A 19,505-nucleotide genomic window follows, 5' to 3' on the forward strand; every position below is an offset into this window, starting at 1 on the left:
AAATGCATTTAAAAATATGCCCTCCGACGGGCTCTAGTATCTGTAGCAGGGGTTGGCTATCTTTTTCTGTAAAAGGCCAGACGGTAAATATTTCAGGACTTGTGGGCCATGTGGTCTCTGTCAAAACTACTCAGATCTGCCTTTGTGGCATGAGAGCAACCATAGACAGTTTATGAATGAATGGGTGTGGCTGCGCGCCAGTCAAACTTCATTTACAGAAATAGGTGGAAGGCTGAATTTGGACAGTGGGCTGTAGTTTGCCAACCTTTGAACAATAGCTCATGACTGAAATAAAGTTAATCAATCCCTAGAAGACACATTTTATTTTTATTTAGTATGACCTCCTGCATAATTAATTCAAACGAAGTTCAATGAGCACCTATTATGTGCTAGAAACAGTATTAGGCTTGGGATTGTCAAAATGACAACACAGTCCTCGTTCTTTTTTTTTTTTGGGAACCAACGGACTCACATTGTAGTAAATACAAAGTAAAGCAGTGATCTTGGCTTGAGCTGTCTGGTTCAATGATCGGGCGGAACGTCACACACAAGCTCAGTCACTGCAAAGAATGGTTTTCTGGCTGTGACCACTGGCTGTCACTTCTAACATAGTAGAATCATGTCAGGGGGAATGGGAAAAGTGAGCACCACTTCTTACCATGTTCTCCCTAGTACTGCCAGTCTCCCTCTGCCCCTGTGTTGGATACAGCAGAGACCACCCACCAATCAGCCCAAGGCAGGCCAACAGGGAGGGGCCAATCACTCTGTTCTCCCAACTACAGCCAGACTCACCTCCACAGCAGTACCTGTGGCCCTAGCCTGGACTCCTGTACAGGAGTCTGGCCCTGGAGGTGGCAGCTGGAAGAGGGTAATAGGACCTCCTGCTGAATGAAGGAAGTTGGGTGAATGAATGGGTCAGCTGCAGGGGTCACTTGCAAAGGGACTGGAGTGATAAGGAAAGAACTCATTCAGGCAGATACTTTTGATATCTCCCAAACCTGCCTGTGGCAGGAGGGGAAGCCATCTCCCATGGGAGAGGAGTCAATGGGGTGGAAGGCCATATTCTCACTACTGAGTCTTTGCAGGAGCCAGGGCTTCAAGGCACAAGGCTCCTGGTTCCTTCTCTCCACCACCCCCTCCACTCTCTCCACTCTCACTCCTTGTGCTGCTTCTTCTTTTTCTTCTTTGCTGCCTTGCTGTCTTTTGACGTGTGCCTTGCCCTCTTGTGTGTCACTCTCAGAGTCCGAGCTGTCAGAGTCAGATGACTTCCTGTCTCTATGTTTCTTTTTCTCCTTTTCCTTCTTTCTTTTTCTAGAATTTCTCGTGGGGTCAGGCTTTTCAAACTCTGCTGATTTTGTCTCTTCCTTCTCTTTCTCATTAGGTATCAGAGAGTACTTGCTCCCACCTGGTTGCATGAAACAATGCTTTGCAAAGTGGCCTTTACAGCCACACTCCTTGCAGGTAGTGTTCAGGACAGCCTCGAGGGTGATCTTCTGCCCAGTGTAATCCTGGAAGGACCGCCTCTGCCTCTCTTATTGCTCAATGATAACGTTGTTGGCACCAAGGTCCTTCCCAGTCCCTTGGTTGACAGCTTTCACGGAGGGGGATACTTTTATCCTTTCCCTTTTCATCTCTCGTCCGATAAGCTTCACCCACACTTTCTCTCCGACGTCTACTATCTCAGAGGGCTTATCCCCGCGACAGGATGACATGTGAGTTCGATGGACCAGACCTTGCTTCCGACAGCCTGGGATTTTGATAAAGGCTCCACAGTCTGTCACCATAGCAACCTCTCCTTGGAAAATAGTGTAGAGAGCAGGCAAGTTCTCCATGGTCTCGGGTCTTCCTGAATTCATCCTTAATGTTCTATGGTTCCTCCATTTCTCTTCTGCTAAAGCTAATTCAAGTGTCTCGGTGTCAGCATCCGGTCTCCACGCCGCAGCCAGTCCTTGTTCTTAAGGAGTTAAATTTTGGTAGGAAGAACACACTCGGTCCATGAAATACAGAGATTATGATACTAGGAGTAAGTACCAAGTGTAATGGGATGCCTAGGAGAAAGGCTTTGACATCTATCTGGGGATCAAGGAAAGCTTTATAAGAAGGCAGCGTTTCCCAGGAGACCTGTACATTGAATAAGAGGGGTAAGGGTTTGCTCTGTAGAAATGCAACATTGGAACAAAGGTGCCAAGGCAAATGAATTTGAGAGAATGGCCTTGTTTGGGGGAAATTACAAGGCTAGACGGAAGGAAAGAGCAGGAGGCGAAGCCACGCAGAACTCAGGGCCATATCCTGGAGGGCTTTCTCGGCAGGCTTTGCAAAGCAGATTGGATTTATTCAGCAGGTGATGGCTAGTCATTAAGGAACCTTGAGTAAGAGAGGAACGTGATCAGATGACTGGAAACACATTTCCAAGGGAATTGAGGGAGGGTGCAAGCCAAAGATGCAGAGATCAGAAGAGCCACTGGGCTAGGTTATGACGCTGATTCAAATTTGAACAGATAGGGAGATACGCAGAACCACAGAGATGCCTGGGGACAAATTGTATGTAGTGGAGGGTAGGGAAGGAGTAATCTAGGATGACTTAAACACTTCTGGCTTGAGCAACTGGGAGGATGGTACACTAAATCACCAAGATGAGGAAGAGCAGAAGGGAGAAGAAAGATGTTCAAATGTGACATTCTGAAAGTGATATTTTATCTCTAAGAAAGAAAGAAACAAAACACATGACCAAATCAGGCAAAACAGAATCAGGCCAGTTTGCATCTTTCTTGAGTCTTCATTTTCTTCTCCCAACTAAAACAGTTCCAACGCAATCAAGTAATACATAATTCTGGAAACTGCTCACAAATGCCTACACTTAGCATAATGAAAAAGTGAAGATGTGATGCTTTCAATTTCTCTGAGTCCATTATACATCATAGCCCGTGGCTCTTAACTTCGTAGACTTTTAAAATTCTTTGGTAAATTTGGAATTATCAGCCAAAAGAGAGAAAAGGCTTGGTCTACTTGTAATGACTTGAATTTATGGAGTTGTTGTCTCCTAAGACTTTAGTTCTTATAGCAGCTGATGGCTCAGGAGAAGGCTACAGCCAAATCCCAGAAAGAGAAAAGAGTGTGGCGCTTTCTTGAAAGCAGGGCAGCTGCATTCATCAGGCTTTGGAAGAGTCATTTCACAAAGGAGGTAATACTGTCCCCAGAGCCAACTGGTTCTTAAACCCATCCTTAGCACATGGCTGAAAAAACAATTTTCTTGGGAGAGAAGGTCATCAAATAATTAACAAAGAGGGACTTCAAAGATATCTCCAAAGCAACCTATTATCAAATGTGTGGCATCTTAAAAAATATCAGTTACATTTTTGATTATGGGTAATGGACCAAGATGCTTCATAATCCATTTTATACCACAAACGTGAATAACTGAAGCCTGAAGTGTTCACACAGCCCTGGAAAAGTCTGGACGGGCCACTCCAGTTCATCACCCTCCACCCTCCACCATCTCATTGTCTTTTGCCACCTGCCAATCAGCAGTCATGAATACATCAAATAATCTGCATCTTCCCCTGTGTCCCAATTTTCTCACCGCTCCCAATCTATATTTCTACCATTGTGAATTTTAATGATTTTTTTCAGATTAAGCACATGCGATTTCAACATGTTTTTTAAAGTTGGAAATACGTGAGGTCCATTTTTGGGAAATTATCAAATTAACACAATTAACTGACAGGTTAAAACCATATTCATTCATAGTATCTTGCAATAAAGTCAAGAGGTATCAGTGCCTGCCCTAAATGACATAGAACAGCGTTCTTCATTTTTATTTTTATCCTTAATGCAATATAGACATTTTGCACATACGGTCAAGTAAATGTCACAACACAATGGCCGGGAAACTCTGCGAACATGTCTTAAAACTACAGTTGTATTGCTTTTTAAGGCGTGATAATTTAGTGTTGGCTCACGATAAGTTACTTGGTCGAATGCATCCACATTCCTAATTTCAGTCCACATCATCTTTTAAAATTAATTTGTTTAAAGAGACCTTTCTCAAAACATTCACCCAAGGTTTATCCAAATTATCCCAAGGTTCAAATCAGAGTATTCGCAATGAAGTACCTAGAAGTCTAAAATCTAAACTCAGCCTGTTTCTCTTCCGCCTTCTCACCTCTCCCTTCAGGTTGCTACAGCTGAGGACGGAGCCCCCAGATGCGGCACCCGTGGGAACCACACAGACCAGAGTTGCGGGGAGTCGCCGAGCAAATCCATGAGGTTTCCACATCTCCTCAGTGGCCTCTTTCTAGAATTCCTAGGGGTCACAGTGTTTCTGTGCGTAAAATATGTTTGCCTTTATATTACGAAAATTGTCAAACATGAGGAAAGAAAGAGATTAGACTAATGACCTCGCAGAGGTTCTGAGGCAGGTGTCTGCTCTGCAGTTGAGCACGCTTTTTTTTTTTGGTTTCCTGATTGACTGACCCATGCAGCCAGGATTGAGAACCACTGCGCTCCAGGGTTGATCAGATTCAGGTTGGGTTGTAGTTAAGTCTGCTGTTCCTAGAAAATTCAAGAAGTTCGCCACCAAAGAAAGATGCAATTTTACCACAAGATGTTACTTTTTGAAACAAAATGTGAGCTTTAAGACACTCAGGAGTAAGCACCATCTGCTTTCCTTTGTTGAACAACAACAACAACAACAAACGACTTGAACCAGACACTCAGATTCTAAAGCCTATGCTCTTAGCCACTACAACATCCAGGCTGGTGGATACAAAGCTTGAGATGCCCTTCAGCCTGCGTTTTGTTCTGCAGAGGTAGAGAGACGTATAGTATGGAGTTACTGGATAGGAGGTGTGGCAGACAGAATGATAAGACGGCCACATCTTAATTCCTAGAACCTGTGAATATGTTACCTTACCTGGCAAAGGGAACTTTGCAGATGGGATTAAGTTAAAGGATCCTGAGATAGGGAGGTCCTTCTGGGTTATCCAGATGAGTCCAACCTAATCATAAGAGTCCTTACCAGAGAGAGGCAGAGGTGGCTGTGTGTGTGTGTGTGTGTGTGTGTGTGTGTGTGTGTGTGTGTGTGTGTGTGTGTGTGTGTGTGAGAGAGAGGCAGAGGTGGCTGTGTGTGTGTGTGTGTGTGTGTGTGTGTGTGTGTGTGTGTGAGAGAGAGAGAGAGAGAGAGAGAGAGAGAGAGAGAGAGAGAGAGAGAGAGAGAGAGGGATTTGAGGATACTAGGCTGACAGCTTTAAAGACGGAGGAAGGAGCCATAAGCCAAGAAATGCAGGCAGCTTTTGCAAAAGCTGGAAAAGACAAGGCACACATTCCCCCCAGAGTCTCCAGAGGATGCAGCCTTTGATTTCAGCTGAGTGACACTGACCTCCAGAACTGTAAGACATTAAATTTCTCATGTTTTAAGTTTATGGTAATTTGTTACATCAGCAATAGGAAATGTAACAGAGAAGCAGTAGGAGGGAGCATTAGAAGAGAAGGTTGGTGAAGGTCAAGGGGATTGAGTTCAGATGAGGATAAGCTCCCAGACACTTAAGAAAGTAGGTGTTGACCTCCCATCAGATTTTTATCGCCCTCTTTCCTGGTGCTACAGTGCTGCTTCATACTACAGGTACCACCACCAATGATTTGAACTGGAGAGGTTCCAAGACTGGAATTTCGAAAGCACTTCCCCCACTAAATAGAATTTTAGAAAGTTACACATAGAAAATATTTCAGGCTTGTGGTTCATAGAGTCTTTGTCACAGCTACCCAGTTCTGCCAATGTAGCACAAAGGCAGCCATAAACCACGTGTAAACAAAAGTTCCAATAAAATTTTACTCACAGACACTAAAATTCTAATCTCATCTAATTTTCAAGTCACAAAATATTATTCTTTTGATTTTTTTCAACCATTTAAGAATGTAATGACCATTCTAGGCACGTAGGTCATACAAAAACAGGCAGCAGGCTGGATCTGGCCCACTGGCTGCAGTCTGCCAACCCTTGATATAAAGAGATTGGGATCATTTAGGGCGCTACACATACTTCTTTAGCATCTACTACCATGTGGCAGAGACCCAGTCCCTCGCGCTCTGCATCGTGAGTGACACACATCAGCTAGATTCATGAGGGCAAGAAGCCTGTCTGCTTTACTGACCTGGGTGTTCCCAGTATCCAAGATACTACCTGGCAATTAATTATCACTGAAGAATAAATAATTCACAAGCAATAAATATTTGTCAGTCTAGGGACTACATGAATCACATGCATCATGAGTTCAATAAGAAATTGGAAACTAACCAACTCAGGTAATATCGTATCTATGAGGGAAGATGTCTTCTGGATTTGAATAAACTGCTAAGAAACAGTCTTTTGAAACAGAGCCTGTTGTTGAGCCCCGAAATGCCGGTATATGAGGGCAGAAAATAAGTGTAAAAATATCGGACCTGAGGAATAATGAATCTGTGACACTCACGCTCATATGTCAGATGTCTTATGAGCAGGAAGACACAAACATAAGGGTCAATGTTGCCCTGTGACCCTCATCACGTGGGCCATGAAGTAATAAGCAAGCCGCCAGACGCGTGCCAAAGCCCACCGGCACAGCCTAGGATGTGTTTCTGGTGGTTCCTCATTCTCAAACGCACATTCCAGTCCAGCATTTTTCTTTGGTGACTGTTTATCTCATAAACGGATGACTCATTTTCAGGCTCTCTGGATCCAGTTTTTGAGTGGCTGTCATAGGACTTTTTTTTTTAGGTTGAAAGTGGATGATTTCTAATTTGTTTCAATTTCGTAAATGTGAGGTTGAAAGTGACCCAAATGTTTCTGGATAGACAAAAGCCCTTGATAGTTATAAAAATATCCTTTTTATTTTCGGGTACTATGGGACAGCATTAACAAAAGGTAACAATACGATACAAAAGGATATACCACAGTGGTTCTTGGGGGTGAGTTTGCCCTCTCAGGGGACATTTGGCAATGTCTGGAAACATTTTTGGCTATCATGACTCTAGGGTGGGGTTTCCTACTGGCAACTAGTGAGTAGACATCAGGGATCTGCTCAACATCCTACAATACACAGGACAGCCCCCTGTGCCTGCAATAAAGAACTACCTGTCTCCAAATGTCCACCATGCAGAGATCGAGAAAACCTGGCATAGCGTAAGCTGGGTCTGCTGTTAGGCCCCAATTACACACAATGTCCTCAAAATGATGGTGTCAGAAGACATTAACACTCATGAGTTTTGTTTATCATCAAAGGCATGCACCATGCACTATATACTCTTACGCATCTGTGCATGATTATGTATATTATACGTGTATTATTCTGTATATTATGGAAATCTGTGAGCAGAATCATAGAAGCTATTTAGAACTAGCATTAAGAAGCACAAACAACACAAACCAGTTTAAAAGAGGCACGCAAAAACAGCCTCAATACAACAGAATCTCGATTAACTGGAGAACAACTCACCGAAAGCATTAACTAAAGAGATTTCCTTCCTGCCAGAAGTATATGTCTCCACGTTTAGAAAAAAAAAACAAGCAAAAGGCAAACTGAAAAGCCAACCATCTAATATCTGGGATTTATTCAGAAAGGTCATTCTTTTGAGCTCAACTGCATCTTTACAAACAGACTTGATTCCTCCCATGAAATAAACTTGATTGAAATACTTTTGGTTTTGGTCTATACCACATTGTTTTATTATGGCCTTGAAACAAATCTCTAATTGCAGCAGCTCTTTAACCTCATCCAACTATAAACTTCCCAAGGCCCAGTGAGCCAGCAAGAAGTGACGCGAGGCTGCTCACAATGTGGCCTGCAGACAATTCTTGTAAACGTGCAGGTTTCTGGGCTCTAAGGCAGATTTAGGGAACCAGGGTCACAAGGGATGGGGCCCAAGTACCTTCGTCATAAACCAGAATCCTCGGGGGATTCTTATCTTTGCACAATAAAGATTGAGGCCCACTGGCATGGTAGTAAAGACTTGGATTCAAACAGCTATGAGCTCTTCGGCAAGATTCAGATCATCTCCAAGCCTCAGTTTTCTCACCAATAAGATGGAGCAAAGAAAAAGACTTAACTCCCAGGTTTGTAGTGATGGTATGAGTCAATGCAAGTGAATTTCTTGCCGAGTACTTGTTAGCTCCCAGCAAGCCCTGAATGTGTGGTAAAGTTATCATTAATTTTAATCATCATTCCTCTAAATTTGCGTCCCCTTTTTAAGCCTGGCAGTTTTAGCGACACCAAAAACTCTTAAGAAATGTGTGTTGAACTCATGAATAAATGGTTCTACTATGCGTAAGATGCCTTTTCTACGTGTCGACAAGCCAGCCAGCTGGATTGTGGCTCCATATAGGTGAGAAGCAGAAGCAAAGACCAGATCAGTAAGTTAAGGTCTGAACAATGGCAGGCCATTTACATAAACCATGCCAGGGGCTGAATTTCTTTTGTTTTCTACTGTGGCCAGCTGTCATTTATTAATAATTAATAACTGCTGAAGCATGGCCTAAGTTTAAATACCAGGCTCACAACCAACATTTCTGAAAAGGGCTGCCTAGTTCTTTATAATTCCAAAATAAACACGTCTCCAATGACGAGGAACTCCTTTCCTCATGAGCTTCTGGGCAAAGCCGAGGGTATCTGCATAGCTGTCACGCCCCTGTTTGGACTCTTAAAAAGAGGTTATTCCTTTATGAACTCAACAAAATAACATTTGCTAATTCTTCTCTTGATTCTTTGAGCACTTCTTCTCAACAGATCTTTAGGAAGATTTAATACTTCTATATTGTACATAATTTTTGTTTTCTTTATCTATTCTGGTCCTTTTTTTAAAAGCAGAAATTTTAGAAAAGTCTGAACGTTTGGTTGGTATAGCAGTCCATTTTAACCTCTTGCCTTAGTATATTCGCTATCGATTGCTACATAAGGGGTACCAAAATGTTAGAGTAACATGGTGGGGAAATGCGCCTCACTCATTCAACAAATATTTAATCGGCACCTTCTATAGGCCAGGCACTATTCTATGTACGTGGATTCATTGGTGAACAAAACAAAGAGCCCTGCGCTCATGGAGTGTCTAGGCCAGTAGAGGAAACTGATAAGAAACAAACATAATAAATGAGTAAATTACACAGCAAGTTACAAGGTGATAAGGCCTAGAGAAAAAGAGAAGGTAGGGGAGTGTGAGGGGAATCAGGAGTGCTGGGAGGGTTTCCAGGGCAACCTTACTGCGAATGTGATATTTGAACAAACTCTTATGGAGGTGAGGTAATGAGACAGGCAGATTTCAGGAGATGAGCATCCCAGGCAGGGGTGAGTTGACACGGGGGCAGCTTGGGGCAGTGGCTAAAAGCAAAGGTTGGCAAGCTAGGCTGCCTGGGCTTGAATCCCAGTTCTGCCACTTTCCAGCCATGTGGCTTTTAGCAAGCTTATTTTCTCTCCCCATGCTTTGTTTTCCTAATCTGTGAAATGGGGATGATGACAAGCCAGGGCTCGGCAAACTACTGCCTGTGAGCCAAATCCCATCTACTGATTGTTTTTGTCAATAAAGTTTCATTGGCATATTGCCACAAACATTTCTTTAGGTATTGTCTATGACTGCTTTCATGCTACAATGGAGGAGTTGAGTGGTTGTAACAGAGACTGTCTGGCCTGCAAAGGTGAAAATATTTACTCTCTGGCTCTTTATAGAAAAAGTTTGCTGACCCCTGTACTAGACTAAAAGTAAAGGCACATCTATGATGAGGATCTGTCTTTGGGATCAACATTTTCCTCCTCTCGTAAGATTTTGTTTCTCTGGGCAACATCCCAAAGAACCTGTAAAGAGATCACATGACACAGTAAGACTTGGGGATTCTGTAAAGTATGTAAAAGCTAGGGTGCAATAAAAGTGGTTATCTGCAAATGGCCTATTCATCTGGATTATTGATAAACCAAAGTAGAAACGAACATTGTCAAACCCAGTGCTGTGCTACCACCACTCAAAAAACAAGAAGCAACACCAAAAAACCCCAAACATCACTCGTCACACACATCTTGTTTCCAGTGGAAAGAACCTTTCCGATGGTTGGCATAGAGGGGAAAAGAGCCACATATTCAAAGTTCCCAAAGGCAAAAACGTCAGAACAAAAGGCAAATTTCATTTCTGTGTATCCCTAGTTGAATCGTGGACTTGTCTACCAGCCACCAATTTAACTTTGAGTTTTAAGCTTCACTTGACTCTTGGAATGGGGAAGGGGTAAACGAGCCTCTGCACAGATCCCAACAGTGTGGAAAATGGAAACACTTACAAGAATTAGAAACTTCTCAATGACAGCTCTAGCAGCTGATAGTTTTGCTTGCCTTTCTATAATTAAACTCAGTTCACTGAAATCAGAACGACAGACCTCCAGAGACGGACTGGACCTTGGAGATAATTGCTAACTACTCTGCTAGCTACTGTTCTAGGTCCTTTATTTATATTAGCTCATGTAATTCTTGCAGCAACTCTAAGGGCTATGCTACCATTATTACCCCCATATTTCAGATGAGGAAATCTTGAGTGACTTGACAAGATCACACACCTAGTAAACGGCAGAGTTAGAATCTGAAGCGTGGCTGCAGGTTCCAGAATCCAGACGGTAACTATCACAGGTATTTCACCACTTCTCCTGAGAAGTCAATCCAACCCCTACCTTTACAAAGGAGCAAAGCAAAATCCAAAGAAGTTAGGTGACTCTGCAGTAGCAGAGTGGGATCCGGGTGCTAAGGGTCACATTCTGTCTTCTCCCGCCACCGAGTCTTTTCATTCTGAGACATAACCTTATAATAGGGTAAACCAGATGATTTAAAAATCCGGTTTATGATTAGCCTTATCTAATATCTGAGCTGTTCTCCGAAGCCCATATTTATCAGAGCCACGGCAACTAAAATGTTGCCCCAAGTTCAAGAAGTCTAGAGGGGAAGATAAGCCGCTTTACCCTTTCAGACCTGAAAAACAGCCTGCACTGAATCTTCGGAGAAATCAGCCCAGTTCCATTTCATCACGGCATGCTGCTTCCGGGTCCAGGTTGCTCATTTCAAGCTGCTCCGACATTATCATTCAGTCTAAAAATAACGTTCTCATAAATCTCTATTGGCACGGACCGTACTTAGCTGTCACACATCTCAGACACTGATCAATCCACTTTTCTTCCCACATCACAAGACAAATGTGGAACAATCACAACATTTTATCACAGTAATCTGGAAAAGAAATAGAAGTATAGATATTTCTATTGCTTACCCATGAATTACATTCAGCTGTGTCTTTGCTGGCCTCTCTAATTTCACTGAACTAAGCTTGTAGTAGGAACTTGAGTCTGCTTGAAAAAAATTATTTTTTTTGGTGAAAAATGCATCCTGAAATGGCAGATTGCAACGAGTGTCTGAGAAATGGCCCAGCTGGCATAGCTGTGACTCCCAGGATACCTTTTGTTGCCAGAGACCTCCGCTACCATGAGTCTTGGGGCCAAAAAAATGCAATCTTTTCATCGGACCATTGAGAAGTTCCTGTCCCTTCAGAACAGAGGCAGGCTGTGCCGCTGAGTGAGTGAGTGTGTGTGAGAGAGAGAGAGAGAGAGAGAGAGAGAGAGAGAGAGAGAGAGAGACAGTGTGTGTGTGTGTGTGTGTGAGAAAGGCAGTGCTAAGAGGGAGGGACAAAAAGAAGGCAGAGAAATTGAAACTGGATTTCCTGCTTTTTATTTTCATAGGACTATATTGAAGAGATATTCTGGAGTTAGGAAAGGATTCCTCTTAAAAAAAAAATCCCCTTTTCCACAGGGATCTACGAATGGTAATTGGATTGTAACTGTGCAAACTGTCCTTATTAGGAATCAACCAAAGAATGACGGAAGCCTTGGGTAAAACCCCTGAGAGCATGGTAAGGCACATAGGGTGCTTTCTTTGTTTAGGATAAATTCTCAATTCTTAAATTACACTTTAAAAACACTGCCTTCTTCCTTTTTCTAACACTAGAAAAAAACCATTAAAAAACAAAACGGTTTCATTCTCGTTTATTCTCAAGTACAACACATGCTCTGAATCTTACGCGCTTTGTGGAACAATAGTCCTTGAGGAATTGTTCATTTCCTGAACAGAGGGTATGGAGGAGTGGGTGTAACCACGTGGCCATGTTTAAGAGGGTGCAGGTTGCCGGTGGAGGTGGCGGAGAGATAGCCATGAAGAGCAGAGAGAAAAGGGAAGATTTAAAACATATCCTGACCACTGACTACCTTGATCTCCACGTATTCCACATGGCGCTGAAACAAAACTAACTCAAAAGGACTCAAACTGACTTCAATATGAAGTTATACTCCTCTTGTGGTCTCAAGTGAATTCCAACAAAAGGATCACTGTGATTATAATTGACAAACTGAGAAATGATTTCATGGAAGACCTTACTGACTCAAAATTTACGAACTCGGTACATTTTTTTACTAGGATTCTGTGAGGTTAATCATCTCTTGATGTAAGCCACACATAGCTTCTGTTGCTGCTGGTATTTAGTAAGAGGAAAGAATTTAAAACCAATAAAATACGTCAGATGGTTTTCTTTACTAGAACAATTACACTTAAAGAGAAATTGAGAGGAAAAATTTACCTGTTACGGGATTATACCTTCGCCTCCACTATCCTCAAAACCCAGATGCTGAAAAGAGTCATAATTCCAGCAGATAATCAATATGGTTCATGTAATCTGGATACTCAGTTATGGAATTTAAACCCTCAATTAAAGTTATTTAATATAATATTTCACATGAAATTGATAAAAACCTGAAGACAACACCTCTCAGAGCCACATGTGGTGGTCCCAGGCATGGACCACACCTGTCAATATTCATGCCCTAGTGTCCCCTGCTCTTCAATCCTGACTGGCTCTGTGATCTGCTTTAGCCAATCAAATCTGGCAGAAACGATGGTGAGATAATTCTGGACCTAAGACTTAAGAAGGCCTGACAATTTCTGCTTTTCCATTCTTGGGACCCTTGAACCACCGCGTCATAACTGTGGCTACTGTACTGGAGAGACCACGTGGAGAGGCCACATGGAGAGTGAGAAGAGCTTAGCTGTCCCAACGTCTCAGCTCCCAGACAACTTCCCAGTTGAGTGAAGCCTTATAAGCGACCACTGTCAAGGCCAGCAGAAGTGTCCAGCTGAGCCCAGGTCAGACTGCAGAACCGTTAGCAAATAAAAGGGTGGTTGTTTTAAACCACCAAGGTTGGGGTGGTTTGTTACGAGGCAGTGAATAACCAAATCAACATCTTCTTGTGTTGAAGGTAGTGGAGCCACAGGATAAAACAGCCTGGGTCCTTGAATCCTTGTTTGGAACACAGCTGTCCCACCAATCGTAGACACTATGAAAATAGGAGTGAGTAACAAACTGTATGGTGAGATTTGGGGATGTATGTGATATGGCGGTCAACCTCACCTCCCTTAACTTCTTTTGTACACACAGCTCACAGTTCTAAACAGTCTGAATCTGGAGTCCTACCCCTGGAACCTCTCGTGTACTTCTCCCCACTGAACGACATGGCAGGTCATTCCTTCACTTCCTACGTTTTCACGTGGAAAGAGAGGGGCTGCTCAACCAGAAGATAAAATAAAAACTATTCTTTACAGGTCATTTTTCAGAACACGTAGAAAGTCTTTTAGGAACAAGAGGATAAATATATGTTTAATGACATCCTCCAGGTTTTAAATAATATATAGTCAATATTTAGAAATAGGTGATGCTTTTCTCTTTCAGAATTATGACTTAATCTGATAAAATGGCATAGTGAAATTTCATCTACATCACATTTATTACTGAGAAACCTTTTGTTGGTCCAATTACCCTCTTTTGACCGGTACCATAGAATTGGCACTTGAGGTGTTGCTATTTTTTCTGATTGTACATAAAAAAAGTGAAAAAATTGTTAAGGACATTTCAATCCTTCTGATACCGTACAGACTGCAGTGAAAATCTGATCTTTTAGTTTAACTGTCAGACTCTACTTTTGTATTGTTCAGAACTTTCAGAGGTGAGGTGACAAGTAAAAGCACAGAAGGACGATTCTGTATTCTCTTCCCGGCTGTCATTTGCTTCCCTAACCATAGCTATCTGGCCTCTCCCCGCCTCCAGCACTTGACTTTGGTCTAAGTTCTAGTATCCTCCTGCTACTACTGTAACCCACTTGCAGAGAGAGTAACTTTTAGATCCTTTAGATCTAAATATCTACCATCAAAGCCAAGTATTAGGTAACTGGAAACTGTTTCCAAATGCAATAGGTTTAACCCTTAGGCTGTATCACAGCATGCCAATGACATTTTCTTCAATGAGTCCCTTGGAAGACATGTGTGCAAAGTAAGTAGGACACAGAGCACACCCAACGAGAACTGGAAGGCCTCGCTGTAACTGGGAGAAATCTGGTAAACGCACGGAGGGCAGCTGAGTCCCCAAAGCCTTACGGAACAGAGGCACAGAGATGTGAACAAATAGAGGCAGGGAAGCAGGAGGAAACAAACAGAAAGCTGATGGGCAATCACCTCCGGGAGTAAGGGTCAGGGCACTGGTGTCTGTTTGAAAGAAAGAGAAATAGTCATTTTAGGAAACCTCCCAAGTGTCATACCCTTTACAAGTAGGAATATGCATGCTAAGTTTTGGGGTAGAGGTGTGACACAATGAAAGGGGTGTTTTAGGAAAGATGAATGATGCAGAGTGGTGCAGAACAGATGGGAAGGGGAGAGCAAGAGGAAGTAAACATTGAGGTCTACAGGGATGCTTTTCTTTAGGACAGTCCCTCAGTTTGTCCAATAAATCTGGATCCCCAGGGAGTCAGATCCAGTATTATACTTGGAGAAATACCTTCAGGGGTATAGTGAGATGTTCGTATCTCATTTTATGTGTTGGGGAGGGTAGACCTACAAAAGATCATTTTCTTCTGATTCTCATAGAGATGTATGGGTGTGACGTCACTGGTTTCAATATGATGCAGAGGGTAGCACTTCTTGTGTAGGCTGCTCTTCCACCCACATTGCCAGGAAGGCTGCTATAAGGATGGACGCTGCAGGTTCCACCCAAGAAGGACACTCAGATGAGAGGACGCTCATTATGGGTAAGATGTCAGGTAAACTCTCTGAAGAGCAGGTAATTTATTCAGATATGAGCAGATTCACTGCTCATTAAATAAGAAATGGATTTTGGAACAAGATTACCTAAAAGATACAGGGATACTGAAGAAATGTTACCCCAAACTGGAGAACTCAACCCCAAATTACGTATTTACAAATAAGCAGGAAGTAAAGCAAACCGTAAGGAAAGATGAATATCATATTTAGAAGATGGAAAAATCTGTGCTGAAAACTCTTAGGCAAAACAAAATAGGCAACAATAACAAAAACCACCAAAGTGAATTCCTTTCCACTTTCTCATTTCAATGCTACATTTGACAACGTTTTGTTTCATCAATTGCACTTAACAGTTTGCAAAAGTCTCCTCTCATTGAGGTTCCTCTCTAATAGGAAAGGAAAACAACTTCCTAAAACTTACATTAGACTTAATCCACTTATTACCTTAACTAATTAATTTGGAGTACCACCAAATGCATAAACATCAGTCACCTCTAATCTATTGCCCAAGATGTGAGATGTTGACGATAAAACTTTCAGCTTCAGTTTAAGATAATTTATCTTATTAAACTCCTTCAACAGGTAGTTCAAAATCGGCATGAGTTGTTGTAATACTTCAACCTAAGTGGGAAAAGGCAACTTACACATTTTCAATTGAAGGTTGACAGTTAACTCACCTAAATCTTTACTCGTATAGCATATGAACAAGCAAGCTGTTTTAAATAAAAGTATATGCCTCTACGTTACTTGACTGCAGAAAAAAAGTCTAGTTTTAATAATATCCTTGGAATAGTTGCTTCAAAAGCAAAATCAGTTCAGATGCAGGTGGTGATAAGTTTTAGAACAAACTCTACAAGGACCAGCCATTCTCTATCCTGGTTGTGCATTAGAATTACTCAGTGCATTCCTCAATTAAAAAGAGAAAAGAATTACTTGGCGCGGTTTTCAAAACTACTCATGCCCGCGACCGCCTCCAGACCAACGAGGTCCAATAGACCTTTCTGCGATTATGGAAATTTTTGTACAGTCTGATATGCTGCCCACCAGCCACCCATGCTAATGAGCACTTGAGATGGGGCTAGCGAAACAGAGTCATTGAATTTTTAATTTTATTTGATCTTCATTGATTTAAATGTAAGTAGCCACTGTGGCTACTGGCTATTGTACTGGACAGTGCAGATACAGACCAAACCAGTAAGACTCTTCAGGGCTGGGGCTTAGGCACTGGCAGGTTTACAAAGTTCTCCAGGGGATTCTAATATGCAGTCCAGGATGAGAACCACTAATGACCTGGAATTAAGGAAATCATCAGGGGTGGCAAATTCCTTGCACTTTTCCCATAAGGCATTACTTTTCTCCAAATTCCACTACGCATGTGCCATGCACCTTTGCCTCTTGCTCCTGTCTCCATTCCTCCCTTCTCACATCCCACCATACTGCCACGTGAAAGGTGCACTGTCTATCTATTCCTCTATTTACTGACCCTGCCAGATTTCTCTGACACCAAGCATAGATTCTGATCCTTTCCCCTTCTCTTTCAGGGGCAGCAGAAATAAAATCTAATAATTCTACCCATTAAGAATTAAATTCCCTAATTTGTACGCCCATAACTTAAAATTGTTTTTCACTTGCACAGGCTTGATCCAGATGCCATTTTCTATGATTTCTGCCCTGGATGTGATGGGGAATATTTCTAACCGTAGCGCAGTTAAGCGACCACAGTCTTTGGGACGGTGTGATAAGTGGGTCTCATCTGACCACAGTCTTTGGGACGGTGTGATAAGCGGGTCTCATCTGCTCATTTGCAGCTGTTTCCTTCAAATGGGATGCGGTGTTACAGCACAGTGGTTGCAGGGCAGTTTCTGTGGTCCTACCACCTGGCTTTGAATTCCAGCTAAGCCCACAACTAGCCATGTGAGTATCTAACCATTCTAAGCCTCAGTTACCTGCTCTGTAAAGTGGAGATAAAAAGAGTCCTGTGGGAGATGTAGAGAATAAACTAGCAGTTACCAGTGGGGAGAGGGAATGGGGGAGGGGCAATACAGGGGCAGGGGAGTAAGAGGTACAAACTATTAGGTATAAAATAAGCTACAAGGCTATATTATACAACATGGGGAATATAGCCAATATTTTATAATTAACTACAAATGGAGTATAACCTTTAAAATTGTGAACCACTATATTGTACACCTGTAACATATAATATTGTACAGAAACTATACTTTAATTTTAAAAAATAGCCCTGTGGGGAGGATGGAGCAATGCATATAATATGCATGATGAATGAGACACGTGCTACACACACACTCTCCTAGACCCAGATTTTGACACACACACCTCCGCCCCCGCAAAACACACACACAATTTTGTGGTGAGTAAGGCACACAGCAGGATAAAACTTTTGGGAGGAACTCATGGAATTCATAAAAACGTGTTCCAAGCAATGATTAATTAATGTGGCAATATGAAGACAATTTGGAAAATGGCTACAAGGAAAAGTAATATGATTCTGTGATTTTTAAGAAATATTGAACCTATTTATTCTAATGAGTCTTCATTTTGATTGATTTCCATACCACCAGTTAATATTAATGGGACAAGGAAGTGTGTGCTAATAAACATAGATAAACACTTTATTCATAAAAATGGTAAGACTCAGAATTCCAGGGGATTTAGATAGGTGAGGAATAACTAACATTTCTTGTGGATGTAAATATGTACCCATCATTATTCCTAGCCCTAATTATGTACTCCCTGCTTTAATCATTAAACAATTTTATGAGGTAAGGTATCTTAATATGTACCCATTTCACAGATAAAGAAAGAAATTAAGCACTAGGAGATAACTTGCACAAGGAAACAAATCGTAAGTGACGGAGCTGGGATTCAAACTCATGGGCCTTAACCCCAGAGTGTGGGGTGTTAACCTCACCTCCCTATGAGTACCAAACCTTTCTCTCAAGGTATGGCGGGGTATGGCTCAAAGAGTACATCAGAACGACTGTGTAAGGTGTCTCTAGGCTCATCTCAAATCCTCTCTCATTTAGTTCTCTTACAAAATAAAATTCTGAAGTTTCTAAGTTATCCGTTGTCAATAAGAAATCACTTCTAACATCGACTGAGGCACGACTTGACCTTGAGGTGGCAACTGCTGATCTAGAGCACAGGTGCACAGACTACAGCCCTGGCCATATCCAGCCCCTGCTTGTTTTTGTAAACGAGAGCCCAGCCAAGGCCCATTCATTTCCACCTTGTCTAGGGCTGTGTCCTGATACAACGGCAGAGTTGAGTGGTTGCACTAGAGACGTGTGACTCCCAACGCCTATGATATTTACGACCTGGCTCTTCACAGAAAAGGTCTGTCGATCCTGTCCTGGACCCACCGAAAAGAAATCACCAGACATGTAGCACAGGAAACGACAGAGTTTCAAAGGAACCACATCTTTTTACGGCTACCATTGCAACATGTACATATGTATGAGCAGATGAGTCTACAGAGATTGCTCAATAGCATATTTTCCCTTTATGTTTCTTTGGAGGCGCCAAATGACCTAGACACTTTAGATATGGAGGGAAGAACTTGTGATGTCTCGCTATGGAGGGAAGAGGAAGATTGGGACTGTTTAGATGTCAGATATTTTCCCAGAAAACTCTAGCTTCATAGGACCCCTCCCTCCTCTGTCACCGTCACACTCCCCACCCCACCCGTCACCTTTCAGCTAGTTTCTTGACTTATTTAATAACATTGGAAATCTATTTGATTCTTTACATTTGCGCCATTTCACTCTTGCTAGATTGTACATAGACACAGCACTTAGAAGAAATAGCACTTACATTTTGTGCTTTTGCATATCTGTGGGTTGAAAGAAAGCTTTTGGGAAAGTACACCTCTGAGTTTATACTGAAAACCATTTGTGTCCATTAGCGTGGAAACAACAAGACCAGCTGGTAATATTTATATTTAGGACATTTGTTCCGAAGTAGCTAAAATCACTTCCAGTTAAAATGAAAAAAATCTTGCTTCCTGGCTTTTAGTATTAAGTGTCAAAACATGTAAAAGGCGCAACTGAACAGAGCGAAGCTAATGTGCAGGATGACACAAAGTACCAGGCAGGACATGAACGAACCATCTGCACTTACTGGCCCAGAGCTGGTGTCTTAGTTGCCATTTTTCAGACTTTTTCTTCCCCCCAGAAATGTTTTCTCTTCAACATACTACGCTTAAAATGATAAATTAAAAAGTGTTTCACAGACCTGGCTAAATAGTTTTGCTTTGATATAAGGAAAAGAATGCTTCCTTTGAGCAATGAAACATACAGAAAATGAAGCTTAAAAATATAGTAAATTACTCAGGCTTGGAGAGTTATAACTAATGGGTGC

At 42.1% G+C, this 19,505-nt stretch overlaps 1 protein-coding gene and 1 pseudogene across 3 annotated transcripts in view; both read right to left on the reverse strand.

The window, feature by feature from the left end:
- ARHGAP6 (Rho GTPase activating protein 6) overlaps positions 1-19,505 on the reverse strand; it is a 267,749-nt gene that overhangs the window by 87,969 nt on the left and 160,275 nt on the right. Inside the window, exon 1 of one of the 3 annotated variants that reach the window (XM_033420191.2) lies at positions 11,263-11,604. The exons of the other annotated variants lie outside the window; for them this stretch is intronic. The gene's annotated coding sequence lies outside the window, so the exon portion shown is untranslated. Of the gene's footprint in view, positions 1-11,262; positions 11,605-19,505 lie in introns of those variants that run through there. 3 annotated transcript variants of the gene reach the window in all.
- LOC105747770 (zinc finger CCHC domain-containing protein 17-like) lies at positions 895-1,937 on the reverse strand (annotated as a pseudogene).

Source organism: Orcinus orca, chromosome X (assembly GCF_937001465.1).
Source record: "Orcinus orca chromosome X, mOrcOrc1.1, whole genome shotgun sequence".
In the NCBI taxonomy this organism is placed as follows: Eukaryota; Metazoa; Chordata; class Mammalia; order Artiodactyla; family Delphinidae; genus Orcinus; species Orcinus orca.